Below are 17,265 nucleotides of genomic sequence, written 5' to 3'. Positions count from 1 at the left end.
CTGGCTACACCATGACGGTGGATATGTGTTAGAGGACTCTTAACCCAGGTACGTGCTGCACACTGGCAGGTTTCTGCCCCACCAGAGATGCTAAATACGGAACTGGCTGTTTCCATGGCCAAGTGTTAACTGAGGAGGAAACCTGTGGCCAGTAAGAAGAAGACATAGGAAGGCTCATTGTTTTTTGTCCAGTTTTTTCCACCCCAAATATTTCCACAGGTTGAACACTATTAACTAGAGTTTGGTGACTTGGAGACACCAAGACACCAAACAGTTAAGGCAGAGATTTTTGAAGCATGGGTAATCGATACTGGCCTTGCAAGGCTGCTGGATACAAGGCTCCGTGTTTAAGTGCCTGAATATGGATGTTGGTGCCTTGCTTCAGGCGGTTGGGTTTGCAAATGCTGGTGTTGGGTATTTGCCAGGACTAGAATTTGGATCTCTTGACTTTGTGGTTTAACTCCTAGGCAGCATTTCTTCTTCTCAGTACACTGTATACTGTGCTTATTCATATGGAGAGCAAACATGATGCTTCCAGAGGGAAAATGTTTTTTAGTGATGAATCAGAATATGTGGAATTTGGGGTCCTTGTTTTGGGGGTTCTCTGGTTGCTGTTGGAGAAGGGGAGTTTTATTTTCTCAGTTCATCCATTTCTTGATTAATGCCCTTTGGAAGGGAGCTCCCTAGCATGGCTCCTTTCGCTGAGTTAATGGATGGATGACCTTGAGGTTTCTGAACCAGAGAGTGTAACTGCCCAGCCTGGATTGGGGCCTCCTTATGCAGAAGAGCAGAGCAGTTTCTGCTCTCCATGGGAATAGGTTAGCATCTTGCCACCCCAAAACAAAGCACGCGCGTCAGCGGGCGTACTCTGCCTCTGAAGTGGCAAGGAAAAGACGGGAAGAACTATGTGCAAGGAAAGGGAAGGACTCCTGATGTCTTTGCCTCCCTTCCAACCTCCTAGGTTTTAGCACAATTTGGGGAGATGAAGAAAGCAAATAAATTGGACTTCTGGAAAATGACTGTTGTGCCTGGGGTAGGCAGATGCCTGGCAGCGATGCTCCTGGAAAGTTGTTCTCTGCCTGCGAGAGCTGCGTGAGTCTGGAGTGTATTCAGAGCAGACTTATCTTGAGAGAACTTAGCTGTAATAAGTACCCAATGAACCTGAGTGCCTGAGGTGAGAGTCCTCTGCAAGGTTAGAAGTTGGCCAAAAGCAGAAATTGGCCAAATGGGTATGTGGGGGGCCAGCAACAGGCGTGATATGGGCAATCCTCCCCCAATGCTTTTAAGTTCCTGCTCCAGAGCATGTGGTTGTGAGAACTTCTCCATTAAATGGTTATTACTTCTTTTCTTTTTTTTTTTCGTTGCAGACAAATTGTTTTTCCCCCCTCACTTCATTCTGGGAAACAGCCGAACTGTTTTAACTGAAACTTTCCCAAATAATCCAGCCCAAGACAGACAGACATTGGCTAGGAAAATATAAAACCAAGCATAGAGAGTTTGGCAATGTCTTTAGTAAATGAAAGCCGAGTTTCTTAATGGAAAGTGTCAGGCACCCTCAACCATAAGTAGTGTTAAAGCACAGCCTATAATTATGCAAATGAAGAGAGGGCGTCTTTGCCAACTGGACCCGTTTCCCAAACATTGCGTTCACTTTTAAGAATCTGGAGTAGTTGCATGAGATTTAACGTGGTGGTTATAAAATCAGATTTTGAGTGTGACTGAGCTGCCACTTGCAACTGTGAACAGCTGAAGTCTCTGTTGAGAAGTGGTAGGTCAAATTCAACCCCAGTGAGTCCTGGAGAAGTGGGACCATGAGGGGCTTTAGATGGTTTGGCAAGGATTTTTTTTTCTACTGGTAGTGGAAACCAATTATCTTCTGACTGTCATATACTTTTTTTGTAAACAAGGTAGGACTTAAAACTAAGAGGTTGTGAAAGGCAGTTTTGATGAACGGGGATTAAAAGGGGTTAATTCGCTGCTGCTGGGATTGGGATTTTGCACTGTCAGCAATGAAGTGACCAGGAAATACTTTCTTTTGTCTCTCCTACAAATATAATTTGACTCCTGGGGGGTTTCTCCTCCTCTAAAGGAGCAGAAATTTGCCAAAGGTGGAAATGAGTAGTTGTAATGCACATACTGAGCTGAGACTGGTGGTTGATGTGTCTTATTTATGAGCTCAAGATTAAGGCATTAAGAAAAGTGGCAACAGTGTTTTTACATTCTCCGTACCCTTTTGTGCCATGGAGTGGGGACTGTCAAGGTCCATCTAGACATTTTCCCCTAACTGGGTTTTGGTGATTCCCTTGTTCTCTTCTGCTCTCTTCCTTTGGCACACTTGGATGCATTAGATGTGGAAAAACTAATGCTATTTAGTTTGTTCTGTGCTCTTGGGATCGTCTTGCTTAGGGTTTACAAAGGAGCTCAGAATAGACGCTCTGTAAACCCTCTGGGCCGTGTGTCACATGGCCGTCTTCCATACACCATGACACAGATGGTTCCTGCCAGTCCTCTTTCTACAGAAGAAAGATGCCAGCGTTAACTAATCCATAAAGCTCCCTTACGCTGGGCATCCACCCAGTTATAGCGGTTTAAACCTCCATGGTGTCTTAAAGGCTGTTGTTGATGCTTGTTGCCTTGGTGCTCCATTTCCTCCCTGTGCTAACTCCGAGCTTTTATTGGAGTGCAGGTAGACGGCGCAGCAACGGGTGATCAGCACAGCAGAAGCAGAGATCTCAGTGATAGTTTTACATTTGAAATACAGTTTCTGCTGTGGGAAACATCCCATTGCGGTGGAAGGGCTTCTGTCAGATCTGCTTCTCTGGCTGTTTTTCTAGGATGTAATCCTTGCTAGAGAAATGGAGAGTATCTTTGAGGGTTTCAGTCTGGGATTTGGTGGTCCAGGCTATGCGGTAGTTTTTGAGTGTAAGTGAGACTAGGATATGGCCTGATGGCTTCTATCTGGAAGAAAAGCCAGCCAAAATCCTTTGGGAATAAATGTCTTGTGGGTGAGTATCCTTGGCCAGGAGGTATTAATACTCAGAGCTTGCTGGGAGTATTGCTGGGGGAACAGCCAGAGCAGTGAGTGAGTCGATCACTTGGATTTCTAGAGGGGCAAGATAGAAATTACTGAGCAATTGTAAGAGATAGCAGATGACACATAGAAATGCCTTACTCTTAATTTTTCAGCAGATGATCTCATTTTACACCAGATCCTCAGCTGCTGTAGATCAGACTACTCCCTTGAAGCCTGTGCTGATTTGCACCTGCTACGGATCTGGCAGTGGCATGCTTGATTTTAAAAAGAAAATAATTGTGGTTGTAGTGTAAAATCAGCTTAGTTTTGGATTAGAGAAGCTTTCAGCATTTCAGTCACTCTGGAGGTTGCATGCACCACATGTTTGTGAAGTTGCAGGCTGGCACACACAAACTTCTTTCCTGTCTTTCAGGTGAATTTGTATGATCATCTGCTTCAGTGGCTGTTTTGGAATATTCTCAGACTTCTCCCTAAGTGTTTTTCTGCATTATTTATTTTGAAAGCAGTGGTTTTAAAAAGAATTCTTACCAGACCCATTTGGCCCCATACCCTGTCCTTGAGTTTAACTCATTCAGTCCCATCCTGCAGTATCAGGCAGGAATATGAATATTGTGAGACCTTGGATACTGTTGTCTAATTAAGCTGCAGTTTAAATTCTGCCAAGAGAGAACATTTCTTCCCCAGATCAGCCCCCCAAAACTTGGTTTATTAGCTGGTGCTGGGAATGCAATATGGGCCCCTGTATTCTGTGGTCTCAAGGAAATGTTTTGTCTTCTCTCTCCTCCCTCTTTGCCCCTCATCCCCCACCATTATTTTTTTTTTTTCCTACACGCAGCTGAAAAGTCAGAGATGCTGCTGTTAATACCACATCATGTGTTCCCAGGGTGCAGGCATATCCATAGACAGTATATAGCAAGCGCATCATGCTGAGGGTTACTTACAACATCCCTGTAATGCAGCTGATTTACATTGGCCCAGGGGAAGGGGTGAACTGGAATCATGAGGAAGCTCTTAAACTTAACCACATCTCCTTCAAGGCAGAGCAAAATATCCATACCATCTGATAGGAGAGAGGTGGTTCAACTCCCCCTGCTTTTTTAAGAAGGCAAAAACAATACACTGCATATTTACATAGAATCCCCTTAAGGACATCTGTCATGCTGGAGATTAAACTGAATGTCTCTCCCCAGTTTAATGTTATGCCTTCAGGCAGTCTAAGCCCAATAGATTTAGTTACTCTGCTCCAGATCCTAGATTACTAACACAGGCAGTTTTTATTCTTGCCCTTATTTTCCAGAAGCATAGAACCTTTGCTTGTAAATTACCGTCTTTGTGTGGGTTTTCTAGGCCACTTCCACTTATGTTTTGGAGCCTGGCCCTACGCTGGATTTGTGGTTAGTGTTTTTTACATTAACTTCTAGCAGCCGCACTGTCCTCGCTTCTATCTCCATATGGTGCATTAGGCAAGTTATTCAACTAATTTCCTTCCCTTCGTTGCGAGACACATCACAGAAGCTACATTTCCATCCATCACCTTTTATCCAGAAGTTTGCATTGCCTTTAGGACTCGAACTCCAACTGCCACTAAAAAACCTGGCCAAAGAGCAGAGAGGAAAACAATTATTTGAATGTTATTATGTTGACTTCTAAAAACAAGTTTATTTTCCTTACTCAGGGAATTACTCACTTTTGCTGTCCTGCTACAACTGAGTCTAGATGTGTGCTGTCTGCAGGAGGGAATCATTTTGTTCTGCCTGCTTGCTTGCTTGTTTGCTCACTCTGTGTGGCCTGAATCATAGCTCGGGAAGCTTAGCCGCAGCGGCATTTGGAAATACATATTAATTTTGTGGAAGAAGAGAAGATTCATTTGAAGGAGGAAGCTGCAGTGGTTTCCCCAGTGGAGGCACCACTTGGCCAGTTGACTTTACAGCCAGAGACATGTCTCCATTAACGTAATCGAAGGAAAACAAACAACAGACATTTTGGACACCTTCTGCAGGATGACGTTTCTGATTCTCAGTTTTCAACAGTGGGTTACAAACAAGCTAGAATTGAACAGTAACTCTGTCACCAATGTCAAAATTCCCTCTGGCTTTGAACAGGAGAGGGTTTTTATCAGGAGCCTGTTGGCAGGTGATTCACAAAGGGAGCAAAGGATTAACTCCTTTAAGAGACTGTTTATCAAGCCAGCTTTACTCATTAGATGTAAAGTTCAGTATTCTGCCAGCAACTTTCATATTTGTGAGCTGAATGTCCCATCTTGTGGCAACTCCTGCATTCTACAGTGTTCAATTTGCCCATGTATTCTTAAGGCAATCCCAATAAGCGAGATGAGCGTGAATCCCCCTTTCTCTCACTGTTTATCCTTGATGGTTTTAAGATACTGTTTAGTTGCAAGTCTGATGTATTATTTTGCAGTTTCCCTGCACATTGCCAAGTCCACAAGCCTTAGATCAGACTCCACAAGTCTTAGATCAGGCTCACCCAGTTAATCCTTTGATTTTAGTCATTAATAACAACAGATGAACATGCCTCATAACGTATCTTCCAAGATGTTTCCAAATGAGCAGCCCATGGTCAGTGTTATGGCTCTGCCACATATACTGTCATTCTTTCCCCTTGCTGTCTGGTTATACTATGAAACTTGAACCTCATCAGGCAAGTGCAGAATTTGCTAGGGGACTTAAAACACCTCGTTAGCTATATAAGGGCTTTCAAGGCTCTTAACAGATTTCTCCATTAAACTCATAAATTTCTCCATAAATTCCATTTTATATTTGAATCCTAGTCAGTACCACCAACTGTGGCATCATCAAGGAATAAATTAAGGCTGTTAGGAGGCTCTCCTTGCCAGTCCTTCCTATTAAAGCTCAGTTGAACTGGCTTGCAGTAGGGTAGGTGCCTGTATGCACGTCTCCATGCAGCACCTCCAGAGTCTCTCTCTTGCGTTCTGGCCACATTTCAAGGAGGGCTGTTGCATCCCGTCTCTCCAGCTTTCCCCGCGCATCCAAAGGGCCCTCTCCTCCCATCGCTTTCCTGTGCAGTGCTGCTGTGTGGCTGATTATACTTCTATCCAAAGCACATATACGTTAGCCTCAAAGTGGTTAACCTGTATTGGATTTGCATTAAAATAAAAAAGCAGCAGCAAAGCTATGCACGATGACTCTTCGTGGATGAGCAACGTTCTGGCACTCAGTAGCCACCCAAAACTAGAACATGAGAGTAGCCATACTCAGTGGGAGTCTGTCCAGCGCAGAGACCAGGGCAAAGGCTGCAGTGATGAAAATGCTTTCCATATGGTTTGTGCCAGAGTTATCTGGGCTGTTGCCTTGGTGAAGGTTGTAATCCTGCGTAAAGGATGAACGGAGCAGAATCGCCCCATGTCTGTGTGCCGTTTACCTGGATGTTGGGTCCTTCTCTGTATGAGCTGTGCATTGGATAGAAGGACAAACAGACAAAGCTACCTTTCACCCCTCAACTGCTCCTAAGTTGCACAGAAACAAAGTTTAGTATTTGAAGCAAGAAGGAAGCAGAAATACAGGAGTAAGGAGAGTGGTGTCCCCCTCGTAGGTATCGGCGCACAAAGCTTGTGGGCTGCTCAGGGGAAGAGTGGGATATCTTTTAAGATATATATCAGAACGGCTGTACTCGGCCTCTGCATCCTTTCCAGTCCACACAAACTTTTTTAATATTCGAGTCATCCTGTGGCAAGGAGTTCCACGGTTCAGCTAAGCCCCGTCACAGAGCAGCAGCTCTCAGAGGCACCTGCCAGCTCTGAAGGATCTCTAGGGCTTTTGGGAGCTGTGACTCCATGGTACCCACATTACACAGGTGTGACCAAGGGACATAGTCCAACTTAAAAGGACCTAGCTTTGAGAAAAAAGTTAAGCTCTTTAATTTGTAACTGGAAACGCTGAAGACATTCAGCTAAGAGTTTCAAAACTACAAAGCTGTAACAAGAAGTCTTGATAACTGAAGAGGGATAATTCAGGGGTCTTGAATTGAGACTAATGCAAACCTGGTGCCACATCAGAACTGAGCTGTGTAAATACCTTGTGGAGGTGGGGGTGACCCTCACCAAACCCACTTCTATAAACTGTAGAATTTATTCTGTGTGACATGAAAAGACACATGCAGTATTTCAAGGAGGGAAAGAAAAAACCTTCAGGGGTTAGATCCTGCGTCTAAACTCAGCCTGCAGGAACAGTTTACATAACCAAAGCTGTGACTGTGCCGTTAAGGTGGCCCTTCAAGAGTTAATACAGTTCAAATTATAAAACTGTATTATTATGCTCTGTGGAAATATCATATAGAGAATATGAACCCAAGAGCAGTCCTAGAGGTTGCAAGCCTCACAGTTAGGTATTTCCTTGCTCTGGAGTTCTGGAGAGAATTAGTCAAGTAAACAGAAAGGACCTGGCTCCGAATTAAACTCTGTAGCTCTTGAAGTCTCTACGGTGATTTCTCTTCCTCTTCAGTTACTCTAAGGCTTTTTTTCTTTGAGAGAAATTTGAATATACCAAAGGAGCGCCATTTTCAAATTTCAATAGATGCTTTTAAAACCTCATTAACAATGGCAAAGGTTTGGCGAGCACATGCTTAATGCGAGGGGTCCAGATCACCACTCAGTGCAAATCTGCAGAACTTCTGTGAGTTTGGGAACAGTGCAGATTTGCACCAGCTGGGAGTGCAGACTTGCATTTCCACCAGAACATATGCTAACCCTGGCAAAGAATTAAAGCCCAGATTGTGAACTGCTTACTCACAAGGATGAACAGCTACTCATAAGCAGTTAAATTGACTTCACTGGGCCTCTTAGGTGAAGAACTCCTTACTGGTGAGAGTACAGGGTTCACAATGCAGCCCTTAATTTTTATCCTGTAAATAGCTGCTGGTGGGTTTGTTCAGTGCTGTGAATGATCATCATTTTACAATGGATGACCAGAGAGGATGATGAGATCTGAGACTAAAGGGATCGATACCTGCTAACACAAAAAGAAAGAAAAATTCCTTTTACCTCAATTGCATGACCTCCCTCTAAAGAGATGTTCCTTCAGCTAAAGCAGCAAAAGCAGTTACGTGGTTGTGTTTCACTAAGCCATCAAACATTATAAAAGTCAGTTATATAAACATTTGAATCTGGTGACATTTGATTCCAGTGCTGTGTGGGCAGCCTGGTTTACAGCAGAGATTTCTAAACAGGCAATCCAGTTTTCCAGATAATTAAAAATGTTTGCACAGGCTAGTAGATTTATCTTTTGAAACCATTTTAGCACTAGTGCTCTCCAGAGTGGTATCAGTTGACACAGTGCATAATCTAGATGAGACTAATTGCTGCATGATTTCTAATTTTTCTGCAGTCATGTAAATGAGCTGAAGTCTGCACAGGTGGAGCCTATTAGAGTGAATGATTTTGCTCTCATGTTGTTATCTTCATTTGCTGTTGTCTTATCAACTCAAAGTAGGAAATCTGCTGTCATGAAAAGCAGGCAAGGGAACAATGTCTGACTGAAAAGTCTTGTTTCATTATTTTTTAATTCATACAGTACTACCTGCCTAATGCAGTTTTCTGATTACCATGCGAGGCAGCCAGTAATGCAGTTTTATTCAAATAAGGGAAGCAGTGCTTTAATTTAAGCTAAGAAATCATCCACATTTCTTACCAGGCAACAAGGATTGTGATTCAATAATACATGAATTTAATAATGCATAATGGTAGACTTTGCAGGTACTAAATAGCAATATCAGAATGAATTAGTATGCTATGTTATTCTACGGGAGTCCATCTCCTTTGCGCATGCGCTCTTTCTCTGTCTCCGCTTTGCTTTTCCTTGAGCTATTTCACTCCCTAAGAGGTGGGATAAACAAATTAACTTTTAGTTCCAGAAACACACCAGTACAGATCTCCTAAAACCTTTTTTGGCTTCACGGGAAGGCCTTATAACAGACCGTGTGCCGCTCTCCCATGGTATGTAGAAACCCGGGTCTGCAGCAAGAGAGAGAGACAAGTAGTGCTGTTTCCCATCAAGGAAGTTCTCAGGAGCACTGGGCAGTAAGGCATTGTCGTGGCTCCTCTTAGAGGATCATCCCAAGATGTAAGTGCTCTGCTAGTTACAAGTTTGGTGCTTGTTCCAAGCCTAAATAAAATCACAGCTTTGTACCATCGTTATCCGTTAATATGAGAAGGTATTCTCTTTCCCTGGTCTTTTACCCCAGCACATTTCAGATAGCGATCACACTTCTATTGTGCGGTATTGTTCTGTAGCTGTACTCAAGCTAACTTAAATTGATCTGCCTTGGATATTCATAATACTACATGCAGGTTGCGTGAGCCCTTTTAAGTCTCTAGATAACGGGGAGATGCAAGAAGAGAGGAGAATCTGTATTTACATTGTCTAACTAATGTGGCCCAGTTAGGAGACTAATCCCTCAGGGCTCCCCCCTCCATTCTTTAGCATCTGAAGCTGGCAGGGCTTTCTCCTTCTCATGGTTAGTATAGGCTGCTGAGGAAAATTGTGAGTCCTTGGCCTTCACCTTCATTCATCAGGTACGGTCTCCAACGTGCTGGCCATTCAAATAGTCCTCCTGAGCATCTGCTCTTTTCTGCGCCTTGAAAAAGGAGGCGCAAGATCCTGGTTGAAATAGAAAATGAGGGTATAGCTTGTCACTCTGGTTCTCCTGTTTTGTGATTCTTGACTTCATGTGCCTTCCTCAGGAGACGTTGCCTCCAGTCCCTCACATCTCACAATGCCTCTGTCTCACCCTGGTCACCTCTTTGAAAGGTTTGGGATTGCGTTATTTTGCGTTTCTTTGGCATTCTTCAGTTCAGCGAGTCCTGCATTCCAGCAAGTTTGCTGGCTTCGTTGGTAGCTGTGTTTGTTTTAGTTGAAAGGGATGTTGTCACCACAGCCAGACGTGAGCACCCAGATGTAAATCTAGAGGGCCCGCTGCTCGAGAAAAAGAGTTTTCTATAAAAGCACATAAGCAACTACAGAGTAAGGAGGAAAAACAAGAAGAAAACCATGGGCCTGATTCTGCTCTCACCAAAAGGGTATGTAGATCTCACTTAGTTTCCATTCTGCAGCCCTCAAAAATGTTCCCTCAGTGCAATCCCATTGATTTAAATAGAATTATTCCTGATTCACACAGTCCTCATATGTTTATAATAAAAATTCTTACCAGTGCCATTAATACCCTGCAGATTATTCAAACTGAAAGAATTTTTCAGAACAAATTCAACTTTCATCATTTATGCTCTTTGTACACTCCTTGCATTTCACTCATCACAAGCAATAAAAACTTACTGATCGGTTTCACTTTTATTTACAATCCAGTTAATTCCCTGGCACAATGACATCCTATTTAGGTTCATGACATTGGAGTGAATTGGTCTGAATTTTTTTTTAAGCAACCTATTTACATTGCTTTTTTTTTTTTAAGTTGATCATATCCTTTTATTGGCAGTTTAGGAAATAAAACATTTGTATTCCTTAATAGTGTTCCTCCTAATTCTAAAATGCCCCTGGGAAAGCTCTGATTAACTGTACTACATTCAAATGTAGGGTGATCTAATTACTGTTTCTGTACCAAGAACTTCCAGAAGACGGGATTATGTTGGTTTTAGCTCCTTTGTGTTTGGAAAGTGCTTATACATAATACCTGTGTGTACGTGCTACATATATATGTGTGTAGGGATAAGTGCACACATACAACAAATATGTGGGTTTTTTTAAGAACTAGAAAAGATGAAATTTTGTTCCTTTTACATTTAGGCCATTTTGCTTATATTAGTTTTCTTTTCAGCAACAAATTATGCTCATCCTCTGTGGATAGAAGCTCACTTAAAGTTGTAAAATAGATTTCCTCTCGCATTGTCCTGTTCAATAAACCTCTTGTTCCATTGTGGAATCTGTGGGAGCCTTCTCCGGGGGCAAAACCAGAATGTGGAATTCATTACGTATCGCCCAGTGCCCCATGTGGAGTGCTCATCTGGATTCCTTCGACATAAAAACGTGCTTTATACCATCGCAGGGGCTTTTGAGAATTTTGAAGTAAATCCAGCTCAGAGCTGGTATATCAATGGCAAATCCTCTTAGCTCTGGTTACAGGAGATCAGGATGTTATTTCAGCATTCATATTTGGGAGCTGTTCCATTAACACCTACAACAGTAGATGCGGATATATATTTGGCTGCCGTTTAGGAGGATCTGTTTGATGACTTATCCTGAAGACAGAGATTCAAATTCTGTTCTTACTTGTACCTATGTATCTCCATGGAGTTTGCTAGTTTAATATTTCTAGCATACCATCATCTCTCTGCCAAGGTAGGAACACTTAGCTCAAAGGAGACACTCGCTGTCTTAAATCATCAACGTTGTATCCTGTTAACACCCTCATATCCCTAAAATGTTCTTATTCAGCGGTGTAGTCTTTAGATATGGATTTATTGCAGGGACTAGTCCTGCTCATTAGCACCAGCCCATGTGGTGCGGTGTGGCCCTTTTCCTTCCCCATGTAGCTCATGACTTGTACCCCTGTCCCTTAGCTAGTGGCCTGCTTACAGAAGAAAAGGTATAGGGTCAGGCCAACAAGTCCTTTTTCTAGGACACCGTTCACAGAGGAAGATGTGAGGAGGGTTTCAAAGCCACCATTCCTTCCTGTAGGAAGAAATAATGTTTTGTGTAGAGTGTTTGTAGGGTGTCTTGTAAGCAGAGAGCTGCTCACCTGCTGTTGGATTTGGAGACGTGAGTAGTGTAGGGGGTAACGTGCTTGGAAACCACTAAGAAACTGAATGATACAAATGACTTAAACAGAGACACACGTCAGCCGGACACGGGTGTGCTGAGTAGCAAATAGAGAGCAAAGGGACCCAGAGAGGTGGTTTTCTCTGGCAAGCCCTGTTTAGAGGATTGTCAAAGCTGGATTATGACAGTGCTGAAAATGGTATTTCATATTTTCTCTTGGTGTGTTTCAAATGTGGGACAACTTTCCAGGGGTTATAATTGTAACTCAGGAATGAGCTCAGCAGTGAATTTAAGAGATTAGCACTTATCAACTTTTAATTCTTTCCCACCGGCCAAGCGTCCTGCATCAGCTCATCTAAAAGCCTTGAAGGGCATGGAAATTTCAGCTGATGAATGCAAAGCCAGCTCACTGGTGGGGTGCAAGTTCTGGTAGCCCATTTCTTGCTTTGGGTTTGTATTGAGTTTTTAAAAGGTCTGTGTTCTAGATTGCTGCAGAGATGAGAGGTACTTCTGTGTGTCCAGGCCTCTTGTGGTATGTAGTGAAGGAAAGGGTTTTTGCCAGGGTGATATTCACCCCAGTGGTAACAATATTAGTCATAGAGCAGAAGTGGTGGTAGGGAATTAATACTGCTTGTGTGTGTGTGAGGAGACCTGTACGATTAACCATTTATATACTTTAAGGACTTCTTAAATAAGGGTATCTCTTTTTAAACACCAAACTAATATGTAATTTAAATTAAGCTGTTATTTTCCTGGCTTTCTTGAGAAAAACTTCCTATGTTTTATATCAGAAGTTCCCTAATGAACCCACTTTCTGTCCTCATTGTCAGCTCATCCTTTTTTTTTAACCATGAATCTTCTGATACCTGATGTTTTGTATTTGCTTTTGTATTTCCCTTGATCTCTCAACTCCTGGAGGCATGCGCTCAAAAAAAAATCCTCAGTTTTCCCTTAAAGAGCTAGTCCTTGTGGCTGTGGAAAAGACTGTGAAAATGTGGCCATTAGAGAGTGTCACATCCATGAAGGCATATAAAAGGGTTTTGACATAGATTATTTTTAGTATATCACTCTTTCTCAGCTTATCTCATGATTTCTGGATGACTGTCCTATGATTCTGAGATGCAAGAGACTGGCAACCTTGGTTTCTTTTGTGTGTGTGTTGGGGGATGTGTTGTTCTTTCTGCAACTTGGGTATTTTTTCATCTTTCAGTTTAGATGTGGTACTTTCTTTTGGACTCAGTCAGCACCCTATTCTTTTTCCTTGAGTTTAACCTTAATTTATTTCATTTACTTGACGGTTCAGGGCACTTTGTAGGGGTTGGCTCACAGTACTCTCTTTCTTTAGGGGAAAGACAACCCACCCTGAGAGCCTGCGTACTTAATTTAATGAACAGAGCCTGGAGGTTTTCATTTCATTGCCTGGACATAAGGGTAAAATCCAGCCTCTGCAGTTCACCACTCTCTATTCGTCACCGTGACTCTGAGCAAGGTGCTAGTAATTTTGTAAAGCCATCGTCCTCTTTTCCTGCCACTGTGAGGATGCAGTACCTTTGGGTGACTCCACTACTTGCAGAAAAGTCACTTCTTATTTATGTCCTGAGCCTAGGCTGCAGGTTAGGGCAGTACCACAGGCTGTGATCACATATGCTTTCCTGTCCTTACATTCTTCTGAGGATTTCCGTTTATGGCTCTTACTGGAGACAGGAGCGGTGGTGTGGTCCAGAATTACCATTCTTGCAACCCAATTTGAATGTCAATGAGAAGTGTTAAGCCCTCAGTGTTGCCCGAGAGGAACTGTTTGAGCTGGATGATTCCTTATGTTCCTCTCCTGTTCACGCTGGCTCAAATCATGAGTTTAAAGCAGGGCAGGGGCTGTGCCAGGTATTTGATCCTGAGGATGTGCGTTAAATGGTAGGAGACATGGTTGTTTCCAATGGTGAGGATGCAACTCCCATGGGAAGGTGTGTGCTGTAGCTGCAGCCATAGGGTGTAAATAAGTGCCTTGAGGAGCACTGCTAATGGTATGGGAGACTCCTAGCCACCTCCTAATAAGACTTCGTCGACTTTGCTTGCCACTAGCTGAGTTTGTGGAGGCCAGAGGGCTGCTCTTCCTCTTTCCTTGGGCAAAGCCCTTCATTAAAAATTGGGTGAGGGCAGCCCTTGAGTGTCTACAGAGTATGTGGTAGGACTTTTTGTTAATAGTACTTCCTTGCAGTCCAGCAAAGGACAGCAAAGCTTAAAGCACTGATCATTTTGGATGGGGTTAAGCATAAAATGGTTTGAAGTTTTCTGGTTTTGTGTTCTAAAGGTGCTTAATCAGTGTCATTAAAACGCAAAGGGTTATTTCATTGAGCTTTGGAAGTGTGAGTTGTCATGAATTGTGTTTATTACGGTAGGGCATTTGAGGTCAACATGAACGTCCATCGCTACGTGAACATGGAGTTGTAGGTGGCTCTTGTCTCAGAGAGCTTCCAGTGGAAACAGAAAAGGGAGCACAGTTAGGGTGGGTAGAAGATACCCTCATAGAACAGTGAGAGGCTCTCTTAATTCCCCAGTGTGGGGGAACAAGCTAGATTTTGTGAAAAGGAGGTCAGTTCATCTACAAGGGAAAAAGAAATAGAGGAGAGGGCAGACAAAGGGAAGTCATAAAGTGGAGGTGAAGAGAGGCTGCAATCAAACAGCTTTGGGGAGGGGAAGGCTAGTCACAGTTGGAGGATGTTTCTGTGTGCCCAGAAGCCTCTGTCTTGGCAGTGTCTATAGCCGCTCTGTGAGGTTTCTTGTCTGGATTTAGCCTTCTGGGGGAGAGGGGCCCCATCTGGCGCTTGTTGGGTTTGGAGGGCAGCAGCCGTCTCTGGCACTTTTCTGAATCCATGGGGGAGAGTAGGCAAACGGCTTGTCTGGGTCTTGGTATTTCCTTTCCTCCCAACGCACTTGTTTCCTCTATTGTATCTTGTGCTGCTCCTGGTAATTCTCTCACTTGCTTCCGTTAGTATCTTGGCAGCATATGATGGGGCTGAACTGACATGATCAGGAGCCACTGCTGTCTCGATTGTGCCACGGGCACACCAGGAGTGTTCTGGAACAATTTGAATTAAGGATAAAGCACTCCAGAAGAAGAATGAAACAGAGCATTATAAAATCAATGTTAGCAATCTTTTTAAAGGACAAAGTTGTACAAGGTTTGAGTGACAAGATTCCTTCTTACTGCACAAGTCTCCATTTTATAATTTGATCTCCAGATGGCTGTGATTATTCTCAATCTGGAAAAAGTATATTAATGAAGATTTTTTTTTTTTAAATTGCATGTGATATGAATTCCCTTCATAATTGAAGCTATCAATTTTTCTTCATTTTGTTCAAAGATAAATTCACTACGGAATTGTAGACCCTTCCTACCAGACAGGATTGATGTCATCTTCTCAGCTTGTCAGCTGCATCATTATGAAATGCAGGGTAACTTTTTTCTTTAAATAACCAGGTAGATAAGAGAAAGACTTGCTGAAGTTGGTTGGAACATAAACTCTATACTGGGAGAATTATACAGCCCATGAGAAGAGGACTCTCTTGTACTGTATAGAAATGGTTGCAGCAAAGGGAAAACCATGAATACTGGTGCATTGAGGCATATGCTAGATGAGCAGAGATTCTCCTCTAACCTGGTATCAAGGGAGAGGAAGCTATGGGAAGGAGGCTGGCTTGTTTCAGTAGGATGGGAGGAAAAAAGAACAAGAGTAATTATTCTAAATTTAGAATTTCTTTTCTTTGTGAATAAAGTAGCCCATCTCTTCTTTTTTTTTCTTCTGGCTAGGACTTGCTTGATTTTGGTGCCTCCTGGCTCTGTCCTCTTATTGGAAGGCGAGGAGATGAGAGAATAAGAGAAGAGCATTTCTTCGTTCTTGCGCAGCTCTCACTTGTCCCTCCTCTCAGTATCTGCTCTAACAAGCCGTGCAGGGGATCCTTCTTTTCTAGCTGGCAGGTCACAAAGCCTCTTTGAGGCAAGGCAGGCCCAGTGCCCGGTTCTCACTGCTGCAACTCTTTATTTTCTGTAGAATTTGTTGTGGCTTGCAGGCACCGCATTCAGCCAGCACACTCAACGCAGGACATTGGCCCAAATAAACCGTTTCTTAGTGAGGAAAATCTGTATCGCAACACATCACTGTTGTATCTAACAGAAATAAGGGGAGGCTTTTTTTTTTTTTTGTTATGTTTTGTCATTTCAGGTGGAAGTAAAGAGAAAATCATGTTAATCACATGTTCTTTCCGTAAGTGATAATGACAGAGCGTTTAAAGATCCCATTTAATAACTTCTCCTTGGTTATGGTTTTCTTTTGAGACAACTACCTTCTGATTAGACTGAATGCCAGAGCACCCCATTTACTGTTTGTTAGGGCAGCACTGCCTCCAGGACAGCTTCAGGAGCTGTGGTTACAGAGATAAGAAGGGGGGTTTTGTTTGGTCGGTTTTTATCATGTCAGAGCTCTTTTGCAAAAACTAGATCTCTCTGAACCTAGAGGGCTGCATTTCTTGCTCTGGCCATCCTATTCAGCCCAAGCTTTAGTTTGAGCACAGCCTCTGAAGAACGCTGCAGCCATTGCAAATCCGAGTGTGGATGAGGAGAAGCTGCAAGCTGTAGAGTGGTTGGACTCTTGTGGAGTTGCTTTGTGCTGGTAAGGGTGGAAAAGCATGCATAAAAATTTGAACTTCACTCAATATCTGTTTATTTATTTGACCTGCTCCCAGGATTGGCACTTGAGATAATAAGATTTAACTTCTGTGAGCTGCTCTCAGGTAGTGTTTGTTGCTACAGTGCCTAAGTGACTCAGGGGGAAAGGTAGTTTCTGGGTTTTGCGGGAGGGAATCTAGCCTGTCCTGTAGATCAGCAAGTCATCGGGAGCAGAGCTACTGTGCTGGTCCAGGAGCTAAAAGATTTAGTTCCGCAACACGGAAACACATGGCTGCTCTTGCGGTGGCAATGAATCTGCCCGGAAACGTAACAACTCATAAGACATGTAACTGAAATTGTATTGTTAAAGAGTGGAACAAATTAATTAGACTAAATGGAGTCTTTGGCTGTCATGACTCTAGTGAGAAAATTCACAGGAGATAGGCTGCCTTTTCCTAACAGCTTTCCTCCTCCTGCCCACGTGGACTGGAGCTTTTTGTGCCTTTTTTGCTCTCTGCCTCTTTGTTCAAGTCTCTGTCCCCAGCCCCAAGAACTAAGGGACTCCTGCTCCTTCCCTGGATAAAGGTCTAGCACCCAGCGGTGAGGAGGAACCAAAGAGGAGATGCCTTTCCTACCTCAGTGACTACTCATAGAGTCACAATCTCTCCTCCCCGTTGAACTTAATCCCTCTTTTGAACTCTTTTGAAGCTACTCTTGCTGTGCTGCTCTCTACGCAGCTCTCTACCGGCCTTTCTTCGTGGTGTGCTTCCCCTCCTGATACAGGGCACTGGGGGCCACAGGGAAGACTTAAATCTCCTCCTCAC

The sequence above is a fragment of the Gymnogyps californianus genome, chromosome 3, assembly GCF_018139145.2.
Source record: "Gymnogyps californianus isolate 813 chromosome 3, ASM1813914v2, whole genome shotgun sequence".
In the NCBI taxonomy this organism is placed as follows: domain Eukaryota; kingdom Metazoa; phylum Chordata; class Aves; order Accipitriformes; family Cathartidae; genus Gymnogyps; species Gymnogyps californianus.
Note: the sequence above shows the minus strand (reverse complement) of the source record.